This window comes from Pogona vitticeps, chromosome 1, assembly GCF_051106095.1.
Source record: "Pogona vitticeps strain Pit_001003342236 chromosome 1, PviZW2.1, whole genome shotgun sequence".
Lineage (NCBI taxonomy): Eukaryota > Metazoa > Chordata > Lepidosauria > Squamata > Agamidae > Pogona > Pogona vitticeps.
This window is the reverse complement of record NC_135783.1, coordinates 154,364,482-154,392,038: the sequence shown is the minus strand read 5'-3', so window position 1 is coordinate 154,392,038 and position 27,557 is coordinate 154,364,482. Positions and strand designations below refer to the sequence as shown.

The 27,557-nt window shown below is 39.6% G+C and overlaps 1 protein-coding gene across 3 annotated transcripts in view; it reads right to left on the bottom strand.

Annotated features, from left to right (window-relative positions):
- Positions 1 to 27,557, bottom strand: part of MACROD2 (mono-ADP ribosylhydrolase 2) — a 1,236,456-nt gene that overhangs the window by 755,662 nt on the left and 453,237 nt on the right. The gene's annotated exons all lie outside the window — the stretch shown is intronic.

Below are 27,557 nucleotides of genomic sequence, written 5' to 3'. Positions count from 1 at the left end.
AGCACTAGATTGCAGTTTGGGGAAGGTGTGAAGTCAGAGAAATAAGACAGTCACAGGAGAACTCACACCATATGGTCATGGCACTTAATACTATATATTAAATCAGATTTATTAAACTACCATATGTGTCACGACTATACTAAAAAAACTTGAAGCTAGATAATCTGAAATTTTCTGTTCATGATTCCTAAATTTCCCTGTCACACAACTGCATTTCAAAGCACTCACTATTAAACCATGTTATGCCTTAGAGAGTGCACATCTGTACCAGTTTTTGAACTGCAATTAGTGATTGCCTTTCCAGGTACTGAATTATGGATGCTAGCTCTGCTGCCAAACTACATGCATTTAACCAAAGGGGTGCAATAAAGATACACACTTCTACTAAGAGGTTGCACTCAATGCTCTCTTGATCTATACCAGGCTTGTCCAACCTGCGGCCTGAGGGCCGGCTCATAATGCGGCCCAGTGCAATTTTTTATTTTTAAAGAAATTCCAAAGTTTCAAGTTACACTGCTGGCGCTTGTGCTTGCGGCCGGAATGCGACTGGGGCATGTCACAACGGTAGGGGGGGAGAGGGAAGGAAGGAAGGAATGGGAGGGGAGGGGAGAGGGAGCTGCGTGACTGCATTGTGCCATCCCCATCAATAGGTGGACCCCCTCCTGGCCCAATAAAGCCACCGGAATAGAAGCTGGCAGTCTCTGCTGTCTGAGATTGCAGCTGCCGGTAAGCGCGCTTGGGAGCGGGGTTGCGGAGGATGGCTAGGCCTGCCCCCCCATGCGGCCCAGACCAAATTTATGTGCAACCCAAACCAAATTTTCATCTTCTAATGTGGCCCAGGGAAGGTGAAAGGTTGGGCACCCCTGATCTATACCATGTCTACAATTCTGTGACAATTTGATTTTAAGTGCATATATATCAGCCCACATTACCCGCAGCCTGGTTTTTTTTTTGGGGGGGGTCTAATTCCATGAAGAAAGCTCCACATCTATACATTTGTAGATGTATAATTCTATAATGACCTTCAGATGGTGATGGCAACATTGCAGCAGGGATTGCACATACGATTTTACTCCCTCCCCCATTAACTGAACAAGTATCTGAAAGTGGCTTTCATCATTCCTATCTATTCTTTCTGTTGTTTCCTTGCTCTTAGTATGCACAATATCAATTTACCATGGCTTTTGTAACCATCTTGCCAAGTTAAAGCAATGTTTGTTTCAAATACATATACCTATCCAGGATTAATGGACACCGACAGTATTTCTAATGGCCTTTTTAATTGGCACTACTATGATTAATTGGAGGCTTCATAAAACTCGAGGAGTTCTCATTACAGAACAGCATGGTGTCCAGGCACACCGTGTGGGTGACCATTATTACTAAATCGGCATTGGATCATTGAAGATAAATTGCATACAGGCCTAGAACCACTATTATTAGCACAAGAAAGTAATTCTATTTTTTAGTGATACTTTCCCAGCACTCATGTGATTGCAGAAAACATCTAGCACTACATTTCTTTCACTAGGAACTAAACATAAATAGAAATGAACCCAACATATATTAGTAGGATGAAATGATTAATAGGATGTAATATGTATTTGGAAGTAACAGTTGGCTCAATTATATATAACCCTCATGTCATGTATAGCTCTCTATATATGAACAAGAGCTATACATAACATGAGGGTTATATATAATTGAGCCAACTGTTACTTCCAAATACATATTACATCCTACAATAACACCTACATAATACCATCCAAAATTAGGCTTAAATGTTCCCCTCTTCGTGATGCCACATTCTCTTAGGGCAAAGATGAGCAAAATGTGGCCTTCCGAATTGTGGACTGCAATCCCAACATTCCTCATAATGGCTAAGGCTGATGGTAGCTACGGTCTTGGCTCACCCTACCATAGAGAGAATGCCCTGAATCCCACTGGTCAGTGACAGTGCCATCACTAGAATGACATAAATCACAGTCGTGAACTGCCAGTAATGACTTGCTGCTTGTATCCCTCATTGCACAACAGCCCACATAACCGGCATGTGACAAAGGATTCCAGTGCCAATTCACCTGTAGTAATTCGCCTTTGCAATTTATGCCACTGTAATGAACCAACAGCATGGCCTACTTGAGAATCTATGGCAGTGGTGAACAGAGTTACTGTAGTTCTCTTTTCTCCATTGAGACTCAGAGAGAAAGAGTAGGATAGTGATAAAATGTGTGAAATACTGTAGGTTGATGTTGGTAAAACGACCATGATCCTACACTATAACTTTCTATTTAGTTCACTTACATGCACCACATACTGCTTCTCTCTCTCTTTCAATCACACACAACTTGCAAAAGGAGGAATTCAGTTAGATCTGTGCTTTCAAAGCATTTCCCTCTCTCTTCCAGCAGAGGAAAGAGGACTACACTCTTGCTTCCCAAGCAGAGAAGGCTTTTGAAAATACAGAACCATGTGTATCTATGCTGTTTCTAAGTGCTCCTCTCTACCTTCCTCAGCAGGAAGATGGAGGCCTTCTTCTGCCTAGACAGAAGACACTGCAAGACACATGCACTGTGACCAATACAACACCAGTGGCCCATTCCTCATCTAAAGCAAGAGCAAACACACTAATACCCCACAGGATGTTTAGATATGTTCCTAAAAATTGGTGCACTAACTGAATCAGCATTAAACAGGATCATTTTAAGATACCAGCAAAGGGCTGGTAGACTGGGCCCTTGGTCTCCCTCCCTTAGGCAGACAGGGTCTCCACAAAATGGTTACCTGAACACACATGTTGTAGTGAATCAGAGCTAAAGAGGGTAGTGCTATGTGAGGTATTATATTAATGGCAGAACAGAGGTCAAATGTAGAGTTCAGTGCTTGAGCCTCCTTATTACTCTCATGAGTTGGTATGACATAGATTTCAAGTAGAAACAATCTATGTTAGGCCCTGTTACTCAAACAAATACAGCTAACTTGCTTAGATTTGTCCAGATGCATTCAATTTTGTTTTATGTATGGTTTGATGCTGTAACAATAAAGTATGTATGTATGTATGTATGTATGTATGTATGTATGTATGTATGTATGTATGTATGTATGTATGTATGTATGTATGTATGTATGTATGTATGTATGTATGTATGTATGTATGTATGTATGTATGTATGTATGTATGTATGTACAGTACCTCCAAATGTTCTGCTTGATAGAAAAATAAAGATACATTAGGGAAGATTAGGAATATGGGGAAAAACCTACAAAATCACTAGCTGTCTTGCATCCTTTTAAGGAGAAAGGTGGGATGAAAATAAATAAATAAATAAATAAATAAATAAATAAATAAATAAATAAATAAATAAATAAATAGTTCTCAACAAAACAAGATATCTTGACAGACTACTGAGAAATGGTGAGCCTTTGCAAGAGTTCTCACTGCCACTGTGAGATAGAGACAAGGAGTAGGTGGTTGTGAATTCTTCAAGGTTTCTGTAACTTGTTCAGGGTTCATATGAACAACTGCCAACTTTTCCATTTATGGAGCAATCACATATAAGCACTTGGCCAGCAAATCATACACACACTGGCTGATTGATCAAAAAGATGAAAACAACCCATCCAATTTTCCTAATTCTCAAAAGTGTAATAAGTCCATTTTGCACACTTTGTGCAATTTAAGCAACTTGTGGAAAAATTGTAAGTATTTTTATTAAAAGCTTCAGAAAACATTTTGCTGTCTTCAAGGAAAGGGCTTCCCCCCTCATTCTCTTAAGAACACACAAATTGCTTAATGTGTCTCATTCTCTTAAGAATGAGGCGCATGCAGATTAAAATCCCTAGGGAAGATCTTCCAGCACATGCATCATTTTGTGGTCATCCATTCTTGGGTTTCATATTACCTTTGATGTTACTATACACTTTCAGCATAGTTCCAAGGTCTGAAGATACAGATCTTGTAACTACAACACCATGCTTATTTCAGCAAAGCAACTACCTGTCCCTAGTGCAAAGGTAACAACACTGCATTGCAATGTTTCTTCTACTAAGTCAGTAATCATCTCTCTTCTTTATATTGCTCCCTCTTTTTCTCCTTTTGCTTGTTGATTAATCATAAAGGAAATGCATCCAGGTGTGGTCAGCAATCTGGTCTCATAAAGCACAGCAGAAGACAGCAGAACTGAATTCAAAGGGGGAATGCTAGACACAGTGCAGTGCAGTTAAGCTGGCCATCTGTGGAGAAGTGTGACTGAGGCCAGCATCTTTTCCAGACTTGTAAAGGTGATCAGCCACAAAGATGAAACCAAGAATTGGCTGTTTAAGCACATCCCAGACAGGAAACACTTATTTCATGAGGTAAAGTCCTAGTGCTATGTTGCCTGCTTTTCATATCTTAAAGCACTGGATAAAAGCCAAGTAGTAATTGCCAAGCTATGCTTATCTTCTTAATTAATTCCTTCCAAGCCTTTTCTATTTTTAAATGCAGATTTCTAGAGAAAAACATTATCTACTCGAGACCAGCAATATTAGAATTATACCTTATTTTGTACTGGTTCTCTAGTATATGTTGTACAAATGTACAAGGGCACATGGTTAAAGACAATGGCAAATCACTGAACGCAATAGACTCAATCCAGTCCTATCAGAGGAATGGTGCCCATGTGGCAAAATTCACAGGGGGGGGTTCTCCCCAGGAAACAGGCCATCAAATATTATACAGTATTTTCTTGTCTGTGTGGACACATTGATTTCTACACAGTCCTACTTAGTCTGAAACATCCATGGGCAAAAGAGGTCCTTATTGTTGCCTAAGAATAAGGATGCAATGAGTGTTCATAAATGTTCATATAATCAGTAAAAGGGGGTGTCTTCTCAAATTTAAACAACCATTCAAAAAACTGCCACCTGTTACAAGATTTTTCAGTCCTGAAGGACAGTGAAGAGGCCAGACTTTTTTCACCAGCAGCAACATCTCTGGGAAATGATCTTTTTGCATTTAAAAAATCCTTCACATTTTGCATACAGAAGAGTGTACCAGAGATTTTGTACAAAAGAGAAAGAGGTTTGTTGCAAAAATGACTTCTGTAATTACTTTTTGCAAAAACATCCCAAAATGAAAGCCCAACCAAACTATGACACCTGTTATAATCCCATGAAGTGGTGACAAACCATTTGGGATTCCTTATTCAAAATAAGCTCAGGTACTCTGATAGATGTTTCTGAGGAACATGAGGCCAGGGTGGGCTTCTCATATGCCCTAACCATTCCCTCCTCCACCTTTTGAGTAAAATTTGCATTTACATATGTAAATTTATCTGTATAGTTACACTGTGGCCAAAGTCATATTCTATATCTATGCTGGTATAACTCTATCAGTGTAACTTCTAGCAGAAAAGTGTGACAAACTAACATTTTAGAATGATAGGCATGTTTAACAGGATACTGGCAATCATTTCCAAATATGTAGCTACATGCCAATACAACCAACAGCAATATATAGGCATTATATATTATGATAAATCATACTAGAGGAGAGGAGAGTGCTTTAGTGCCACTCCATCTGCTATCACTTCTATCACTCTCCAACTTATGTAAGGATATGCATCTAGAGAGGGAGAATTCCACTATCTGTGGAGTTTCTCCATGTGAGTTGAAACTCTAATTTTCCAATGTATTGTGGATAGCCAATCTCTTCTTTTTCAGACTTGTTCCACTTAATTGATAGGAGATTAACAAAACCATGGATGGAAAGGGTGGATTACAGCACTCCTTCGTATCTGTGTTGAGTTTACTCTAATTAATAAGACATCTCTGAGCAAACTTTGTGGGCAACTGAGTATTGTGCTTGTTCAGTCTGCTGTTTAAGCGTTACGTATGTCTGGGCAACTTCCAGGTCCCTGAGCTTTCTCCTTATGGTACTTTTTACTATTAAATCGGACTTGACTGGACAGTCTTGAAGACAGCAGCTGCCTCCTAATACAGGACTCTTCTCTGTAACTTGGACAACACCTGCAAAGTACATTGGCTTTCATTGACCTGTATCCTCATGTTGTATTCCATCTGCACAATGGGACTGACATCACCAGAAGAGCAGATTACTGCTAATAAACAATTATTATTTTTTGAATTTTGTATTGTCCACATGTAGTAACAATCTGTTAACCATTCACAAAATACTAATAGATGCAGTCTTAGAATGTAGTGTGACCAATGCAACTGACTTATATACAATGAGACAATGGGCTCAGTAACACCGTTGAATTAAACTGGAAGGTGAATCAAGTTTTTTAAAACTTGTGTAATATTACGTGGGTTTTATGTCAGTGTGTGTGTGTCTGCATGGAAACTGTACCCCTATGTGTCACCTCTATGTTGTAAGTAGACAGAGAGGGCGAGTGTTTCCAAGCCTTCCACTCAGTGTAGGCTTCTCTCAGGCCAGGGTTGGTGGGTGGGTAGGTGTGGTGGCTCCTTTTTGCTCTGAAGTCCAGCTACGTTGCTTTCTCCAGTTGCCAGGAGCTCTGTGGAGCTGAGAGACAGGATGCAGTTCATGTTCCGAGCTTCCAGGAAGTGATCAGGGGAGCCAACATTGTGAATGTTAGTGCAGCTGTGAGGAGGACAGGATCAGCATCAGCAGCCTGTCCCCAATCTCCTTCCATTTTTAATATTTTTTTTTAAAAGTATTGAACTGGCATAGCAATAGATCAATGAAGCACTAAAGCAGAAATGGTGTTTTGTTTTTGTTTTTGTTTTGATTTTTTAAAAGGAAGAATTCTTTATACTTGACGTCCATTTTAACAAAACCCCACAGACACCCATGGATGCAAATGTTCACACATGCCAGAATGATTTAAAATAAATAACATTAATAGTTGTATTAAAATAAACAACTTTTATGGATTTTTTTTTAAAAATCACTTTCTGACAGGAAAATGCACTTAGCTGTACATTATCTTGGTGGATATTCTGAAATCTATTTCAGGTATGCCAAACCCAATTTAAAACCAGGAGTATTACGACATGTAGCCAAGACCAAAAGTTTTGAAAAGGAACTACTTAATTAAAAGCATATTGTCAGTACTGGTGGCATTATTTCCACTGTGCAAGCAGAACTGCCCAAGAGGATGTTTGCCTTTTGTTAAAATAGCTGTATAACTTTCTTGAGGATAAGTTCAAAAATATAATTACTAACTGAAAACCACAACAAAGGCGGTAAAACCACAACAAAGACGGAACCTCTACAACATCAAAATAAGATATGTGTTCTTGATTTCTTTGTTTTGATGCTACATTCGATCTTTTCTCCCTACCATAGATGGATGAAGGGGGTCACAAAAATCAGTGAGATGGCCATGGGAGCACATTTTGCCCATCATCGTTTGGCTTAACCAAATATATAACTTCACATGTGGAATAGGGTAAATAAATAAATAACCATTTGGAAATTTCCTAATATACTTTCCCCATAATTCATAGGAAGATGTTGGTTATTCTTTAAAGATGGTAGAGAAATGAAGAAGAATCCTTTTGCTCACGGTTGGTTTTCCAATATTTTCTTGACATGCCTACATTTATACACTACACAAAGAAAAAAAGAACATACGTGTTTTGTTCTGCAAAACATATATGTATTGATTACACAGGTTTTAAAAAATTCATAATATTTCCCCATTACATCCTTTCAAAAACTGGATATTAAGAAGGAAATGGTGCAGAAGAATAACTGACTACAAAGACACAGTAGCACATTTATATAATAAATTGTAAGATGAAAAGCGGACATGATATATACTAAAATTATACTTGTAATTAATGAAACTAAGATCTATCTAAAAATGAATACAGCAACGACTCTTGGTCACTATAGTAACTTATTTCCTAGTGCAGAAGGAGAGCAAAGAGGAGTCATTCCCATCTGGGTCAAGGCCATCATGATGCCAAATGTAGCTTGGCCTTGTCTGACCATTTATCAAAGTTCACAAGCAACAGTTTATAAATTCTCATTACCTAAACTTTAAGCTGGACGCATCTTTTCTGACCTCTTCCCTTTATACCTGCAATTTTACACACTTATAAAAGATGGCCTCAGTTTTTAATTGTGTGGTAACACCCAGTTAACTACTCTCAAAATATTAATAGCTGCAGTCTCAGATTGAGGTGTGACCAATAAACTATCTCTTGTCATGTAGCTTTTAAAAGATTATTGCTATTATCAGCTAAGTTCTCTGACTCCTGCATTTCTCTGAGATATCACATAATACTTGGACGGGAGTGATCAATTTTTAATTCTTTTTAACAAATTAACAATTTAATTTAACAATTAACACTGCTTTGGCATATCTTTACTTCTTAAAGTCAATTTAAAGAAACAACTTGAAATCCTAAGTCTTGTGACAGAAATAACTGAGAACGTCAAGGAAAACAGTATTTTATTCTCAGCGAAAGCTGTCAACTCCCTCATTAGCTTACCACCCCGCCTATCTGCTACGTGGAAGAGACAGAACTCGTTTATTTGGATTGCATTCATTGCTGATTTTTACACTAACGAAGGTTGCTCTGGATATATTGAGATACCCAGAGATACCTTGAGGGAATCCAGATGTTCAAATCTAAGCAACGTTTTTGTCAATCTCCTTCAGCAAACCATTGTAATTGCCATGAGAGAAACAATGCATGTCCCTGTGCATGCACACGAAGATACACACATTCTTTTTTGGGGAAAGGAGTACTGATTCAAGAAGAAATTCACAACACTAATGATTTTGTGTTTGCTTTTTAATCAACATGTTTATAAAATATATGAGGCAGAACTGCATCAGAGCTGATCAAACCACTCAAGCTGGCATCTATGAAGACAGCAAAAAGTTGTACCGTATTTTTCGCTCCATAAGACGCACCTTTCCATAAGACGCACCAATTTTTTTAGGAGAAGAAAACAGGAAAATATAATCTGTTTTCTTCGCTCCATAAGACACACAGACTTTCCACCCCCCTGTTTTGTGAGAAAAAAGTGCGTCTTATGGTGCGAAAAATACGGTATCTTAAAAACAGAACAAGGCTGGGATTGAAATCTGTACAAAGGGTAAAGAAAGCATGATATTTCAGTCAAGTGATGCCACACTGCAGCAGAGAGCCTATCTTTGATACGGTCTGTTCCTCCTGGTCCACTTTTGTGCGTTTCATCTTCTGAAAGTTCATCTCACCCACACTGATTACTGTGCCCACATCCTACTTCTTCAAACACAAAATCTCCCTATTGAAAGGGCTGTCCAGCTCTATGTGAATTAAAGGTAAAAAGAACCACAAACATTTTCAACTGAGATTGTGTCAACACTGAACATCTTGGCAGGAGACTGAGGAGGCACCCAGGGTCTTCCTCCTTATGGTGACATGTATTATACTTTTGTCCTATTTCTACCTCTGTCTGTAGCAATTTGCAAATCTGTGTCATCTTTTGTCCTCAATTTTGGCCATGCAAAAGTAGACACTGTAGTGTGTCACCCAATTTAATATTGTGTTTGTTTTCTCAAGGGAGGGTTAAATTTTCTCCCAGGGGAGAATAGACTATTTACAAAATTCCCTAGATAACATAGCATTGAATGGCAAGTTTATTTCACAAGGAGGAGGGAAGGAGGAAGAGAATGAAAACATGAGATTTCCAGCCAAATACTGCCATGAGCTCTGCTCTTCAGGATCCTAGCCTTTCAAGTCCAGCCTTCTTCCAGCATGTTTCAGACCTTTCCCCTGTGTTTTCTCTCTCCTGAACTATTAATCAGTACAGTTGTGCCCCGCTTTACGATTACCCCGTATAACGAAGAATCCGCTTCATGATGATGTTTTTGCGGTCGCAATTGTGATCGCAAAACGATGGTTTGAATGGGGTTTTTCTGCTTTGCGATGATCGGTTCCCTACTTCGGGAACTGATTTTCGCTTTATGATGATCAAAAACAGCTAATCGTCAGGTTTCAAAATGGCCGCCAATAGAAGAAAATGGCCCCCCACTGTGCTTAGGGACTGATTCCTCACTGCACAGGCACCAAAAATGGCCACCCCTATCGAGGATCTTCGCTGGACGGTGAGTTTTCAGCCCATTGGAACGCATTGAATGGGTTTCAATGCATTTCAATGGGCTTTTTTATTTCACTTTACGACGTCTTCGCTCTGCAGCGATTTCGCTGGAACAAATTAACGTCGTAAAGCGAGGCACCACTGTATACCAAACATGTTGCATCTTCGTGAGACTTTTGGTGATTTGTAGATTTTTGGCTCCTTAGTCTCTTTTATAATTTATAATCTCTGCATATTATATATGTATCTATACACTATATATCCATAATTTTCAGGTTTTCTAAGATTATGCTTGTCATTTAGTAAAAATTAAAAAAAGAAAAAGAAAACAGCAGTGGGAGGCAAGAAAAGCCTAATAGGGACCAAGCATGCTCAGCAGGCTTGAGTGCTGCTGCTGATGGATGCAATAGAAAGCTAGATGAGTAGGGAAATGAAGTCTCATAGAAAAGGAAATGTCCGACTGACTGGAAGAATAAACACGAGCACTCAACACTACAATGTTTTTTTGCGAATCCTACAGATTCTTTGGATTTTTCTCCTTGTGGTGTTTTGCTCACATACATTTTTTTCTTCAGATCTCAATTATAGGCTGAAATATGTCCAGTACTAAATAATAATAATAATAATAAAAGGAACAACAATGTATTTTATTTCAAAAGCACACACAAAGAAAGCAAATCAATAATTCATAAAGGATAACCTGCACTAAAGATGATTAATTCTCAACCATATACATGAATCTGACTTCTCATGACAAAAATAGACCAGAGTTAATTTCCAAATATTCTATACAGCTGTAAGAATACATTCTATTCATCCAAGCAAAATTCATTTAATGGAAAATAAGATTTTCTCTAACTGTCAAATTCAGGTTTCCTTGAAAAGCCCAGAGTACTGAACAGCATGGACAGTACTATAATTGCCTTTTTTGAGGATTTGTTAGGAGCTTTAGTATGTATCACATTTAAAAAAAAAAAACTCGTCTGAAGGAACAGGCAGACCTTTAAAGGTCTCTTATACTTGGACAGTGCCTCATTCCATTATTCCCAAAGCTCGTGTAGATTTTATCTATCTTGCGCTTTGCAAGGTCTTACTCTTTTGTGGTTCCACTTTTGTTATGCCTCAGACTTTGAGATCTGCAAATATACTCCTATTAAGTTTAAATAGGCTTCAACTCCAGCTTTTTTTGAAAAAAGAAAAAAACACATACATTTAGAAAGCTATCTTTGACATTGGACTTCTAGAATTTGACCCCCTCCCTTGGCTTCTCAAAAGGAGAATAATGCTCCATTTTATCACCTCAAGATTGCATCAGTAATGAAACACTTCAAGGAGGGATAAGTTATAACTGCAAATGACTTGAACATTTCTAGTGAGTTTTTAAAAAAGCTCCCAAAACATACCAGCTCTCCGTGTTTACAGATCAGAGACACTGCAGATCTTAAGTAAAAAGAAAGCAAAGAATAGGAAAAGAGGTTTCCCTTCTCTGTTGGGTCTTTTAAAATATATAGTGGTTTGTTTAAATTAGCAATGTATAATGAAGGAGTATTCCCCATTCAGCTACCTTTACAATTCCTAACATAAAAACACAACAACAAATGTACAATTTTAGCGTAAACTTAGTGAAATACTAGATTAAGTTTCTACTCTGTCGCCACCAAAGTTCCTCTAAGAACAAGAGACTTTGTCATAACAAGTTTCAGAAAAATCATCTGCAGTTCCTCTCTACAGTAAGAGGAAGGCATGGAAGTATGTGGCAAACTGCATTCAGAATACAGGCAACAAACCTGATTTGGGTGCACAGACCATAAAATAAGCAGCTGGGTCACGTGGACAAAACAAGAAAGAAAAACACATAGCAGCTGGTATTTCCCAGAGGTTCTCACTACAAGCAAAGGTCTCGGCTTTCTGCTGCACACTGTGAGAACTGTGCATAAATTCTCCTTCCACGGAGATCTGGAGACAGGAATCAATCTCTCATTTAAGAGAGATTTTCCTAACGTAGTCAGATTGGGGTGTGGTGCGGTGTGGTGTGCCACTTGAATTGTGCATCCTCACATTACATGCAAAGGCTAGAGTGTCCAGAAGCATTATGCATTATGTTCCCAGTCTTGTATGTATATGGCACTGATCCGGCAGTGGGTTTTGAATCCTTCTGCAAGAGGGGAGTTTTTTAAATTACAAGTTCAAGCAGATTTGTGTTATAATTAAAACAGGAATTGGAATGGCAGCCCTTCATTTCCTGTATTGTTTTGTAGGTATTAGTAGTTAGGGTACTGGTATTTCCCTGGCAAGTATTAGTTGTTTACAGGGGGGTGGCTGGATTCTTTAGGAATTCCACCCTTTTTCTGAAGAGACTTTTAAAAATTCCTATAGATATTTTCATTCTTTCTACTTGATTGTGAAAAGTGCTCAGGATCATGACAATACATCTATGCAGCACATCATGGCAAGAGGATCACCATGCCAGATTCTCACTATAATTTCTGCTGATGTAATGGAAGCTCCAGCAGTTCTAGAAATTGAAGTGAAAGCTGCTCTGAAAGAAAAAGGAAGAAATAAATCATCAGGGGTAGACAGAATACTGATAAAACAATGTTAAGCCACAGAGAATAAATCTGTCAGAATCCTAACAAGAACATGTCAACAAATGAGGAAAACAAAATAATGCTCCACAAATTGGAAACACTCAATACTGTATACATTCCAATCTCTAAGAAACGAGATGCCAAGGAGTGTAGTAATTTATAACGCAAGCAAAGTGATGCTCAAGAAGTTGAAACAAATGCTTTTACCTTATACAGAGTTAAGAAATGTCTGATTTTCAAGCTGGATTTTGAAAAGGAAGGGGCAATTGAGATCATATTGAAAATATCAGCTGGCTATTGGAGAGCACCAAACAATTTCAGGATGAGATAAATCTATGCTTTATAGACGACAGTAAAACCTTTGAGAATCTATGGGTCATTCTGAAAGAAACAGGTGTGCCTCAGTACTTAATTATCCTGATGTATACAGTGGTGCCTCGCATAGCGAGGTTAATCCGTTCCAGATTAACCTTCGCTATGGTGAAACATCGCTGAACAGGACAGAAAAGCCCATAGTTTAATGCGTTCCAAATGGACCAAAAACTCACCGTTCAGTGATGCTTCCCGGGTCCAGCAGCCATTTTCGCGCCCTCGTTAAGCGAGGGCAGGGCACAAAAACGCTGCGCGTGGCCATTTTGGGGCTTCCGGCGGCCATTTTGGAGCCACCAAACAGCTGATCGTCGGGCTTCGTTTTGCGAAGATTGGTAAGCGAAACGCTTACCGATCTTCGCAAAGCGAGTTTTGCCCATAGGGGCCATCGGTATGCGATCGCATTTGCGATCGCAAATACCTCTTCGCTATGCGATTTCATTGTTATATGGTGCGCTCGTTAAGCGAGGCACCACTGTAACTTGTTTTATGGTCAAGAAGCTACCATTAGGAAAGAATGTGGAGACAGATTGGTTTCCTATAGGCCAGTGGCTCTTAACGTGGGCAATAATGCCCCCCAGGGAGCGATTTCATTTTTCAGGGGGGCGGTAGAATGAAAAGGGGCGGCATGGGGGCGGTGGAACAGAAGGGGGGCGGTAGGGGGGCGCTGGAGCAAGCCAAACCTGTGGCGGCTGCAACCATGGTGCTGGCAGTGGATCTGCTGTCGTCGCTGCCGCCAGACGATCCAGCTCTTTCTGCCTGTTACATCTCGCCTCTCTCCCTTAGGGGAGCACCAAGTGTGGATTGGGTGGAAGGAAAGGGTCTCTCAGGTCCCCATCCTCGCCTGGTGAAGCATTGCCTTGCACCCGGGTGGGGGAGAGACGAGCCCCGTTTGTCCATCCTGCCTTTTGGCCCACCTTCCTGCCCATTGCAAGGGAAGTGTGGAGAGAAACAGGATGGTTTGGGGTGGCGCATCAGGATTTCTAGGGATAGGGCTGGCTCGGGTCATCCTGGGTGGGTGGGAATTCGGCAGCTTTTCCAGCTTTTCTTGTTGTCCTGTTGTGGCTGGCTGGCTGTCAAGGGAGAAGAAATTTCACCTGGCTGACTTTAAATGGCTTTGAGGGACATCAGACCTGAGATCTTCCCCTGCCTTCCATGTACACGGGTGTGATGTGCCTCTATGTGTAAATCCTATGGGAGAGAAAGCTCTCAAATTGAACTGAGAGCGTTGAGGGCAAAACCCATGGGGCTGTCATAGAGAGACTTAAGCAAATGCAATGCGGAAAGTAAGCCACTCCTCTTTCTTCCTGAACCCTGAGGATCCGTTCAGTGAAGGCGAAAAGGGCAGCATGTCAGTGGCTTGAGTATAACAGTTTGCTTCAAGAAGGGGGTGGCAGGGGTGGTCCACAAGCTTTAGATTACAACTCCCACAATCCCCTGCCCTTGGCCCACCTTCCCGCCCATTGCAACGGAAGCACGGAAAGAAACTGGTCGGTTTGGGGTGGCGCACCATCTCTCGTTGAGCTATCCAGCAGTTCAGTTGTTTATTGTTCTGTTGGGTATTTGGAAAGTTGTTTTTAAGGTAATTTATTATGGATGTTGTTGTAACCCCCCCCCCCCGGAAGTAATTTGTGTGAGAAAATGTTGCAAAGAGTGTTAGTTACTCATTACTTCCTGACTACTGTAAAACCCTTAGGACTGTGAAGTGATTGGCATAAAACTTGAAAATTATTCTCAAAATCTTCTGAAAAGATAATGTGAAAATGTTACATTAAACACGTTTTGTGTGTAGAAGGTTGCTTTGGTCCTTGAATTAAAAAAATATAAACTGCTACAAGACAATATACAACCCTAATTTGCTTCTCTATTTCCTTAATACAAAGTCTACTATCTACAAAATTTCTAACTTTGCTCTGCCTTTTCAAAAAATATATATTTTGAGACCCAAGTGGGTTGCTATCTTGAATTTAGAGTTCAGACAGCAGCAAAATCAATATTCCTTTCCTTTCAAACAAATACTCTATTATTCTAAGATTCTCTGATTCTTAAGATTCTGTTAGGGCTTGTAACTGAAGTGACAATTGCTGGCATATTATTGCCAACAATGGCAATAATATGCCAGCTGACATATTATTGGTCAGTATGAGAACTAAGTCTTTTGGTGAAATAGAATGGGCCATTAATACATAGTCCTGGCTATATTTTCATCAGGATGTGGCCAGAAGCCATGGAGACATATTGTTTTTAATTGCCACCCTTTAGGCACATTTAAGTGTCAGAGGTAGTTTGCGGAAGATGAAGTGAAGCTTTTATCAAGCTGCATTTTTCGAGCTTTGGAATACATAGGTTTGTGTCCAGTAAGGATCAGCTTGCTGGTGGAAGGAGAAATTAGGCTGCTTCCCTACCTTAATTTTCTTTCTCCTGTGCTGCCCTCATTCTCCATTGCCACCACACCAAGCTCAGTTACCCAACTCACACTTAACAGCAGATCTGAAGTGGTCTGCAAGAGGGAGGGGCATCACTGAAAACTGTCTCCTTCCCTCTTCTGAAAGGGGACAGTGCCTTCTATCAGTGGAGTGACTTCCACTGGATAAAAACCTCAGCACCCTTTTTTCATTTTCATGTGTTGTTTTGTGTTTTGCCCATGGGTGACTGATTGATTAGGCATCCTTCAGTCTCGAGAGACTATGGTAACATGCTCTATATGGAGGACTTGGAACAGCATATCGTGTGGCTGAGAAGGCCAATTTGAGAGTGACCATCCCTTCCACACTGAAGACAAATATAATGTGCCCCCTGTCCACCTCCCTGGTTTTGCTGCTTTCGGGACTGCCTCTTTGCCTTGGCCTGCTGGACAAGGGTCTCTTCAAATTGGGAAAGGCCGTGATACAATGCCTGCCTCCAGGCTAAACGCTCAGAGGTCAGGGTTTCCAATCTGTTGAGGTCCATTCCTAAGGCCTTCAGATCCCGCTTGCAGATATCCTTGTATCGCAGCTGGGGTCTCCCTCTGGGGTGATTTTGCTACACTAATTCAAAGGGATCTGATGTTGAGCCATCAAAAACTACGGTGCCCTTCATTCCCTCATGAAAAGACCTGATGATGTTAAGGAGTTGAGGTGGACATCCAATCTTGGGAAGTATTTTAAAAAGGCCTTCCCTGCTAACCAAATCAAAGGCCTTTGTGAGATCTATGAAGGCCACAAAGAATGGCTGTCATTGTTCCCTACATTTCTCCTGCAACTGTCTGAGGGAGAATACCATGTCAGTGATAGATCTATTAGCTCAAAATCCACACTGTGATTCTGGATACACTCTGTCTGCAAAGACCTGGAGTCTCTTCAGCACAAGATGGGCAAGCAGTTCTCTACAATGCTGAGAAGAGAGATGCCATGGTAGTTATTGCAGTCGCCCCTGTCCCCTTTGTTCTTATACAGTATGATGATGTTTGCTTCATTTTTGAATTCTTGTTGTGCTCTGTAAAACATTTTGTGTGTCTCTTTGTATTGTACATTTTTAACGTGCAGTCCAGTTCAATATTATATTTTGGTTTCTTGGTTTTATAGTTTCAATTTTTTGTTGTGCTCTTCATGTAAACTTTTTGTGTAGATATATATATTTTATTGCTCAGATTTTTGTTGCTTTCCTTCTGTAAAAATTTTCTTTGTGTCTTTTTAACCCTTTTTATAGTGTGCATGAATATATATTTTCCTTGAATCTTAATTTAATTTCCGAGTTTTCTTCTTGAAATTTTTAGTTCCTGCATTGCGGTTTTTATGCCCTTTTTATATTTCTTTTTGCATCTTAAAAATTCACTTGTAACGAAATCATTAAATGTTACTGTTTTTCTTGGGCATTTCATTTTCTTGCAATTGAATTTTATTTTCAGGGGTAATTGAATTTAAGTGAAATAAATAAATAAATAAATAAATAAATAAATAAATAAATAAATAAATAAATAAATAGATAGATAGATAGATAGATAGATAGATAGATAGATAGATAGATAGATAGATAGATAGATAGATAGATAGATAAGATAAGATAAGATAAGATAAGATAAGATAAGATAAGATAAGATAAAATAAGATATCACTGCGGGGAGGGGGCAATGATAACTTAATGGCTCAAGGGGGTGTTTCTTTCAAAAAGGTTAAGAACTACTGTTATAGGCAAAGGGTGTCAGATAAGGGTGCATTTTATCCCCTATGAGCCTATATACAGAACATATCATATAGAAAGCCAGATTTAGAGGAACAAAGATTGAAAACTGGTAGAAGACACATCATTAAGATATGCAGATGACACTATCTTAATGGTGGCAAGCAACAATGAACTGAAATGACTGTTAGTGAAACGGAAAGAATGAAGTGTCTGAGGAGGAATGCAGTTGAATATTAAGACAACAAAAATCATAGCTACAGTGGAACTAAACAATTCATTGCCAACTTTAATTTTGGCAGTGATGAAATCAAAATAGTGAGAGAATTTATATAGTTTTGCTTCCAATCACCATATATGTGTGTGAAAGCTGGACAGTAAAGAAAGCTGAAAGGAAAAAATAGTAATTTCTTTCATATGTAGTGTTAGAGAAGAGCTTTGTGAAAACCATGGACTGCCAGAAAGATGAAAAGTGGGTCCTAGATCAAATCAAGCCAGAACTATCTCTGGAGGCAAACATGAAGCTATTCTACTTTGGGCAATTCATGAGAAAGCAGGATTCAATAGAAAAGACAATAATGCTGCAAAGGTGGAAAGCAGCAGGAAAAGAGGAAGACCAAGTACAAGATGGACTGACTCCCTAAACGAAGTCACAGGCTTGAATATTCAAGAGTTTAGCGGGGCTGCTGAGGAGAGGGCATTTTAGAAATCACTCGTTCATAGGATTGCCATGAGAATGCATATACAACAGCAGCTAATGTATAAAACGGCAGCAATTTTATAGTAAATTGAGAACACTCACTTTAGCTGCTGCAATGCTTCACAAGAACTTTCAACAAATTCATAAAAACTACTTTAAAAAAACACTCCTAGAAAGAAACGTGTAGGCATGCATCTTTCAAAAATCTATTTCATGAAATTTTAGCATTTAGTTGAGATGCAGTTATCTTGATGAAAGCAAATGTAATAGCATCTCACCACAAATGTGAGAGAAGCATAACACGATGAAACCTGCCTGCAGTCAATTCATAAAATTTCACATATTTCACATGGCTCTGCTTATCTCACAGAGTAAAGAAAAGCGCTATCATCTGGTTTAGTATCCCAGAGTGTTACAATTCTCAAAATAATATTCCAAACGGTTGAAACACAGGAAAATAATACAGAGCTGAAGAAACAACTAAGCGTGGGGTTTTTGGATGGTTTGCACTACAGATACCACAATTCCCCCTTATGGGAATTCTACCTGACAGACCCACTGCTACAGACACTTAAATGTGGTTCTCCTGGAGAAAAGGCCTAGGTAGGAAAGATTGGTGGCCTAGTATAGGCCTAGCTGTCTGTTCAGAAAGGAAGCTGCCTCACTATTAGCTGGCAGCTTCCTTTCAAAACAGGAAGCTAGGGTGAAAGTAGACCAAAAAGCCTTCACAGCTAAGCCTCTTTTCCATTGAGCTGCATTTGGGTGTCTACTGGATGGAACTTTCAGAATGGAAAATTATGAGATATGTAGTCAAAAAAAAAAAACCCGCTTGCCTAGGAACAACCAATTATACTAGTAGGAAAACTCAAAACTACAAATGATACAGGCTACCATTAACTTATTTATCCCTCCTTTCCAAATTTGAAGACCCATCTTCTATTTGATGCACTTTGGGGTTTTAAATCTTGAATTAAGTCATGGTGGTCCATGGCAACAAAAGAAATTTAAAGGAATCTGCAGTAAAGAAAAGGTTAAGAATCACTGGGTGATGCATGAGTAAAGCCAGTTAGGCCACTGGTTCTTAACCTTGGGTTACTCAGGAGTTTTGGACTGCAACTCCCAGAAGCCTTCACCACCAGCTATCCTGACTGGGGTTTCTGGGAGTTGCAGTTCAAAAGCATCCGAGTAACAAAGGTTAAGAACCACTGAGTTAGGCCATCTGCACCAAGAAATCAGATCAGAAGGATCACTCCCCTGATCTGATTGTTTTCTTCCAATTTCTTTTTTAAGATGACTCGGAACCATTTTATGGTTACAAAGTAACATGGCCTGCATTAGGGTTAATGGGGCATTAGGTAGCACCTACCCTTTTTTTCAGACTGAGTACAAGGACCACATAACTTTGATGCAGGGGAGTGGTATCAGGAGACAGCTATCTCGTTGTCTCATGTGTTCCCAGAGGCATCTGGTGGAGCCACTGTGAGGTACCGGGAGCTGAACTAGATGGGCCCTTGGTCTGATCCAGCAGCGCTCTTCTTGTGTTCTTTTTTCATTTCTTTTTGTATTAACATGAGGTTCTAGCTACTTCCTGGCCCACACCCAATTTTGCGACATCAAATGTTCTAGAGAGCATGGAGCAAGAACTGCATTTCTAATAACAATATAAAATAAGGCAACAAACACAAAGGGTAAACTCTGTTCCTGAAGACACACACACCCTGACAGTTGCCATCAGCAGAGGACAAAGCTCAGTATTTTTTACTAAGTAATTTATATATATGCTGAAGATACCACATACATTTGAAATGCTGCTTTGCTCTTTGGAACTATTTTTATAAACCTCACAGGGAAAATCATCTCTAGCAGCACATCAAACAGCAGTGACAAACAGCCTAGCAATTCACATGCAGGTTCTGATTAATATTCCATCAACTGAGTTACCCTGTCAAAGTCAACTCTCAATACTAAGAGAGATTCAATGAGGTTGCAAGAAGTTTCAATTGGAGACCATTTTGTATTGATTAATATTAGCCTTGGATTGTCTCTGATTTCATCCAAAATTACCAGTTACAATCTCCTTTGGAAAAGGGTCACAGAAAATGTGGAATTTTACACCTATAGCTGAAGTAATATATACTAGAAAAATGGAAAATACACAAATGGGGAAATTTTACTGTAAGTTACTTAAATCTCTGCAAAGCAAATATTCTGTAATCAAAAATATATGATTTTGTTTTTCAATATTTTAAGGACACCAAGACTCCTTTAGCAAAGTATTAAATATACCATTCATGCTAAGGTATGAATGTGCAGAGTATGTTATCTGGAACAGTATTATACAGCTTATTTCAGCTAGAATTCCAAGATACTACATTATTCATTATCTTGTTTTTGAGATTGTTTTGGATACGATAAAGATTAATTATTTAGTTAAATATGTGTGTTTTGCTATCTTAAAGAGCTACAAGTTCTATTTTGGGAAAGCTTTCATAGACGGCCACGTTTTCACCTGCATGGATTATAGCCTGATTACAGACATTTACACAGACATGGGGAGAAGAGGAATGTGATACATAGTATGAATGCAAAAGATTCAGCAGGGTGATTTCTTTGGTGATTCTTTGGGGAGATTTAATACAGTGGGGTCTCTACTTAAGAACTTAATCCGTATTGGAAGGTGGTTCTCAAGTTGAAAAGTTCTTATGTTGAATCTGCATTTCCCATAGGAATGCATTGAAAACCATTTAATTCGTATCTGCTCTTTTCCATCCATAGAAACTACAGTGGAACCTCTACTTCAGAACTTAATCCGTTTTGGAATGGTGTTCTTAAATTGAAATGTTCTTAAGTTGAAGCAAAATTTCCCATAGGAGTGGACTGAAAACCAATTAATCCGTTCTGGCTGGGTTTTTTTTTTTTGTTATGTAGAGGTGTGTTTGTACATTGAAGCATTAGTTCCCATAGGAACTAATGCAAAGCTGGTTAATACATACTGTACCACTAGGGGGAGAATTTTTTTTAACCTAAGATGACCTAAGGTTAAAAAAAGAGCAGGAAAGGTTTTTTTTCCTGTTCTTATCTTGGATTTCTGTTCTCAAGTAGAAGCAAAATTTAGCAAATGGAGCTGTTCTTAAGCTGGATTGTTCTTAAGTAGGGACGTTATTAAGTAGAGACCCCAATGTAGTTCCTACAAAGTCCTCCTGTCCAAACAATTGCTATAAAACATACAGCGGCTGAGTGGTAGCTCAGACAAATCTGTGAACTTGGAAGTACTGTAAGTTGCTTTTCTAATGACTCCCACTACACTCAGTGGACCTTGTTTCTCTATAGATTTAGGATGAAATACATAGTGTGGAATATACTCAAACACTTTGCTTTGCTAGAATTATTTTCTTCCCAGAAACATCCATAGATTCATAACACTATGCAGAGTAGCATAGTGTTATGAAAAAAACAACATTTGTTTAATTTGTTAATTCGGTATTTAATTTGATAAGGTTGCTAAATATTGTGTGTGCTAGGTATGAGGAGAAGCTATGTATTTTTGTTTAGAGATTTCCTTGTAGTACCAGTTCTTGGAAGTTCTTTCATTCAGTGATGTCTAACTTGAGGTTAGAGACAAGATGGGGTGGGCAGAAGTATGCACTCTAAAATCCCTTAAGGAAGTCTTTAACCAGCAGCGATTTGCTGCTGTGGATCAGTGTTGTGCATGCAGAGCGGCACAAAAGGATTTCAACCATAGTATCAAAACAGTGAGCAGGATCTTTCAGAGTTGTTCCTATCCAAGCAGATGACTCCTAATTAGTGATGCAGAATTTCTAGAATTTTTGAAACTATGCTTTAGTTTCAAAGGACTTTGACTTTGCTTTAGTAACATAAATTACTTGTCTCATAACGTGGTGGCACCGCGGGTTAAACCACAGAAGCCTTTGTGTGCTGCAAGGTCAGAAGACCAGCAGTTGTAAGATCGAATCTACATGACGGAGTGAGCTCCTGCCGCTTGTCCCAGCTCCTGCCAACCTAGCAGTTCGAAAGCATGTAAATGCAAGTTGTTAAATAGGTACCACCACGGCATTTCGTGTCTAGTCGCGCTGGCCACGTGACCACAGAAGATTGTCTTCAGACAAACGCTGGCTATACAGCTTGGAGACGGGGATAAGCACCGCGGCCTAGAGTTGGACACGGCTGGACTAAATGTCAAGGGGAACCTTTACGTTTACCATAACTTGTGCAGCATATAAAACTGTACTATTTTGAAATAAGGCAGTATCCATTAAGTGCAGAAATGAATTTGAGACATGCGGGTTTCAGGTTGTAACAAATGAAAAACATGAAAGAGGGTGTTTTCTTTTCAGATTCATTCATTGCTGAAGGACAGCCTCTGAAATCCAAATAATTAGGTTTAATGAATGAAAGTCACCTGAAAAATTCAGATTTCAATTCAATTTCCTCATTTGGATTATCTTTGATTTACATATGTAAAATCACCGTATCAATTTCTGAGATCAATCAAGCAATTACAAACACACAATGGGCCACACAACACTGACACAGGCATAGCAACTAAACTCTGCTACAAACCGAGATACCAGCTCTGCCCCCAAAATCATTCTCATTGTGTGAAATATATTCAAGCACTTTTATTTGCTAGAATTATTTTCTTGCCAACAAATATCCTAACCCTTGCAGAGTAGCAAGGATTTACAGGACCTGAAAGCCAGAGTAGCAAGAGTTTGCAGGACATGATTACAGGACATAACAATGTCACACACAATATCAAGGGTCCTTTTACCTGTTCCTCTAACACTGTTATTAATATATTTTGCCAACAATGCACATCGGCACTCTATATAAGACAAATGAGACAATCCTTATGCAAAAGAATTAATGGACACAAGTCAGGAATAGCAATACAGTATATAGAAACTGGTTTCACATCATTTTAATGTACAAGATCTGAAAGTTGCCATTCTGGAAAAGAAAAGTTATATATTCAGAGAGAGAGGGAGGGAGGGAGGGAGGGAGAGGGAGAGAGAGAGAGAGAGAGAATGAGAGAGCATGTTGTTCTTGCTGTCATCTCTTGCCCTGGGTAATTCACCCACCATTGTTGCTGTTTACAAAAAATGTTAGAAAGGAACTGAATATCAAACCAGTGTCTTAAATGTTATTAGCAGGTATAAAATGCCAATATCTTTAATTATGCCTATTTATAATTAACAATCACATTGCTTCTGCTATTGTTATTCTACACCAGGGGTTCCTACCCCCTTTTAGAATACAAAGCTTCAATAGAAAATATCTGAATATCAAACAGATGTCATTAAATACCACATTGACTCACACAATTTGCAACTGATGTCTACTAACCAGCCAAATACTATCTATGTTGGTGCCATATATACAGTGAATGTACAGAAAATGCCATGTTATCTCACTCTTGTGTCTGAGGAACTGGGTTTGATCCAGAAAAGCTCACACTAGAATGTAACAGTTGATCTTTAAGGTGCCACAATATTTTTGTTTTTTTTCCTTTTCCTTTTATTTTGGTCTGATACTGTTGCTGTGAATGACACTGGGCACTGACAACAGCTTGTCTTGATCATTAACGATGATGATGAATTTTCTGCTGTTCTACATAGGTCTGATGAAGTTGATCTCTATCATTTGTAAGTTTCCTGCTGATGAAGTAGTAATGAGGAGGAAGATGGTGATGTGAGGATAAATGTGAAATTTAAAGTACTGTTAGTACCTGTATAGATCTCATAGTGGCTAGTTTTTCTTTCTCATGTCATGTCATTATTGCCCACTTTTGTAGTAGATTATTGTCTGTAGCCCTGCTTTTCTGGGGTAGTATAAGGAGTCTATAGGACTTCATTTGCTCCAGTGCAAGAAACTCAAAATGGGGGGGGGGGGGGGAATCAAACGGAGAACCTGAAACAGCTTGTCCCTTTCATCCTTCACGGAAGGGTTAGTACCTGAAAGACCTGGAAATGAATGAGGCATCCAAAAAAGAACTTGTAATGCATCAAATCCAAAGTTTTCCCAATGCACATCCCTAATGTTGTGTATGCCTTCAGCTTCCACAGGATTATGCAGTTCTCAAAGTTGGAATGAGTAAAACCTTATCTTAACTTTTTTTCACTAATTCCAAGGAAAATATATTTCTCAGAGGATTTTGTTTTGGTTTTTTCAATGCCAAAGTAATTATTCATTTGGAAACAAAATAAAAAAGAAATAAAACCCTGGTCTTTTGCCATAATCCTACCCCCACCAGGCCTCACATGATTATCCCTAACCCTGCACCAGCTCATATCCCCTTAACTCAGAGCAACAAACACTATGCAGCCTACGCTTAACCTTGTATATTGAGTGGCATGTGGCCCATTACGGATGTGGGCCAAAGATTAAAATCTCTACAGTTTCCTCCATTTCCCTGCAAAGTGTGTGCAACTTTTGTCCTTGTGCTTGAGAACAACATGGCATACGCATGCAGCATGTACAAACTGGTGGAAGAAAAAGTGAGAGAATTGGAGCAGGGAGTGGCCTTATTTACAGCTATAAGAGAAGATGAAGAATACGTAATACAGTGGTGCCTCGCTTAACGATGTTAATTCATTCTGAAAAAAATCGCTGCTAAGCGATAACATCGCTAAGTGAAATAAAAAAGTCTATAGAAATGCATTAAAACACGATTAATGCGTTACTATGGGCTTAAAACTCACCTTTGAGTGAAAATCCTCCATAGCGCCGCCATTTTTGGTGCCTCTAAAGCGAGGAATCCGTGCCTGAAAACAGCGGGCAGCCATTTTGTTTACCCGGCGGCCATTTTGAAACCGCCGATCGGCTGGCCGAAAATGGAGGCTTTGCGATGATCACTTCCATGCGATCATCACAAAGCGAAAATAGCCCATAGGGACCATCGCAAAACGATCGCTTTTGCAATCGCAAAAACATTGTCGCAAAGCGATTTCATCGCTAAACGGATCACTATGCAAGGCACCACTGTACTCTGAAGCAACAGCAGACAAGGGAGGCACTAGAGATGGAAAAATATCAAAGCAAGCTGAGGAGGAGGGTGTTGAGGAGATACTAAACATAGTGGAGGAAGCACCAGGGGAAAGGGTTGCAGTAGAAACAAAAGAAGATGAAGACACTCTTCACCAGTGGAACTGCAAAATCGTTTTCAGATTATTGAAGAGGATTCTGGCAGACAGCACACAAAGGAAGACATACAGGAGACGCTGCAGGAGGACATGAGAGAGACTGAAGCTCAGCCAAGCTGAAACTGTGAACTCCTGCCGTACAAAAAGAAGAAGAGAAGAGTAGTTGTAGCAGGAGACTCCTTACTGCACAGGACTGAAATTCACATACACCAAGAAGATTTGTGGATCCACAAGATAGGCTGACTCCCTGGAGGATGGATTAGCGATGGAGTTTACCATTACTCATAAAATCCATGGGTGCATATCCCTTCCCTTTCATCCATGTGGGAATAAATAACACAGCCAAGAGGAATTTAAAAGGCAAATGATATTTTACGCTGCATTAACAGAAGTATATTTTTCAAATCTTGTGAGATGCTAGTCCCACTCTATTCAGCACTGGTTAGGCCTGACCTTGAGGATTGCGTCCACATCTGGACACCACACTTCAAGAAGGATGCTGACAAATTAGAACAAGTCCAAAGGAGGATGACAAGGATGATCAGGGGGATCGAGACCAAACCCTATGAGGAAAGACTGGGCATGTTTAGCCTTGAGAAAAGGAGAAGAGGGGTGATATGATACTTCAGAATTCACATTTGAAAAAATACTTGAAAGCCTGTCATACGGGAGGGGGGGCAAGATCTGTACTTGATTGTCCCAGAGTGCAGGACACACAACAATGGACTCAAGTTACAGGAAGCCAGATTTCAAATGAATAGCAAGAAAAACTTCCTGTTAGAGCAGTATGGCAATGGAACCAATTACCTCAAGAGATGGTGAGTGCTTCAACACTGGAGGCATTCATGAGAAAATAAGACATCCATTAGCTAAAAATACTGTATTTTTCCATGTATAAGACTATACTTTTGTCTAAAACCTTTAGACTAAAAATTGAGGGTCGTCTTATACACAGAAGTAAGGTGAGGAGAGAAAAACAAGTAGAGGGGAAAGCAGGGATCAAAGTGATCCTGCAGCGCTTTGATCTCTTTCCCCCTACACTTGCTAAGCCCCATTTAGATTTATTAATTTTGGATTAGAAAAGTGGGGGTGTCTTATACATGAAAAAATACGGTACTTTGATTCGGATTCCTGCACTGAGCAAGGGATTGGACTCGAAGACCTTATATGCCCCTTCCTATTCCGTTATTTTATCATCCTATGACAACAACAGTCACAGCAACCTGGTAAGATGTACATGTACATGTTTTAAGCATATACATGTGAACTCAAAATACGGACAAAACACTAGGAAACCAATAATGCAAAATCATTTGCACCCCATATTCTAAAGTAGAGAAATTTCTCTCACATGCTACCATATTACGTAGCCCCCTAAAAGGCCAGCCACACAACTTGGCTATAACCCTGGACCTGGCTCCTTCATGGTGAAGATGTCAGCTATGACCAAGTCTGCCTTTTTCCAACTTTGGCAGATTGCCCAGTAATGCCTGTACCTGGATATGAAGTCTCTGTTAGCATTGGTTCATGCACTGTTAATCTAAAAAAGTGTTTATTGCAATGCTTTCTACATAGGGCTACCCCTGAAGATGATACAGGAGCTTCAGCAGGTCCAGAATGTAGCTCAGCTATTTTGGGGGGCATCACATTTGATCAGATTTCCCAAATTTTGGCCTTCCTGCATTTGCTCCCTGTAGCTTCCATGCCAAATTAAAGATGTTGATGGTGACATTCAAGACTCTAAATGGTCTGGGACTTTGGTACCTGCTCTAGTTCTTTTATTTGCACATGATAAACAATCTTCTCCATTCTGAAGGAAATCAACTCTGAATGCTCACTGACAGAGCCTCAGCTTCAGGAACCTCAGCTTCAGGACAGATCCTGAAGCTGAGGCTCCAATACTTTGGCCATCTCATGAGACTCCCTGGAAAAGCCCCTGATGTTGGGAAAGTGTGAAGGCAAGAAGAGAAGGGGACGACAGAGGACAAGATAGTTGGACAGTGTCATCAAAGCTGCCAACATGAATTTGACCAAACTCTGGAAAGCAATGGAAGACAAGAGGGCCTGGCATGCTCTGATCCATAGGGTCACAAAGAGTTGGACACGACTTAACAACTAAATAACAAGAGTTTCTCTCCCAAAGAACTGCTGATCATGTTATCTGTTCTTCTCAGGCCTTGTTGCTAAGGGTGCCTATACTGAAGGAGTGCTGGAAGGTGTTAATTAGGAACCAGGCCTTCTTGGTGGTGGCTTAATTTTTGTAGACTGCACTCCCATCTAAGGTTCAGAAGGCTCCATTCCTCCAGGCCTTTTGCAAGTTAATTAAGGCAGAGATCTTTAGTAATATTCTTCCCCTACAGCAGTTTTCCACTGACCATCGTATATATCACCTATCTCAGTTGTTGCCACACAGCTTCATTGTCCCTTTATTATCTTGCTGGTTTGTATTTGAGTTTAGTGTTATTGTTTGCTGGTTGGGATGAAGGCTGGAATTTTAACTTTGTTGTAAACCA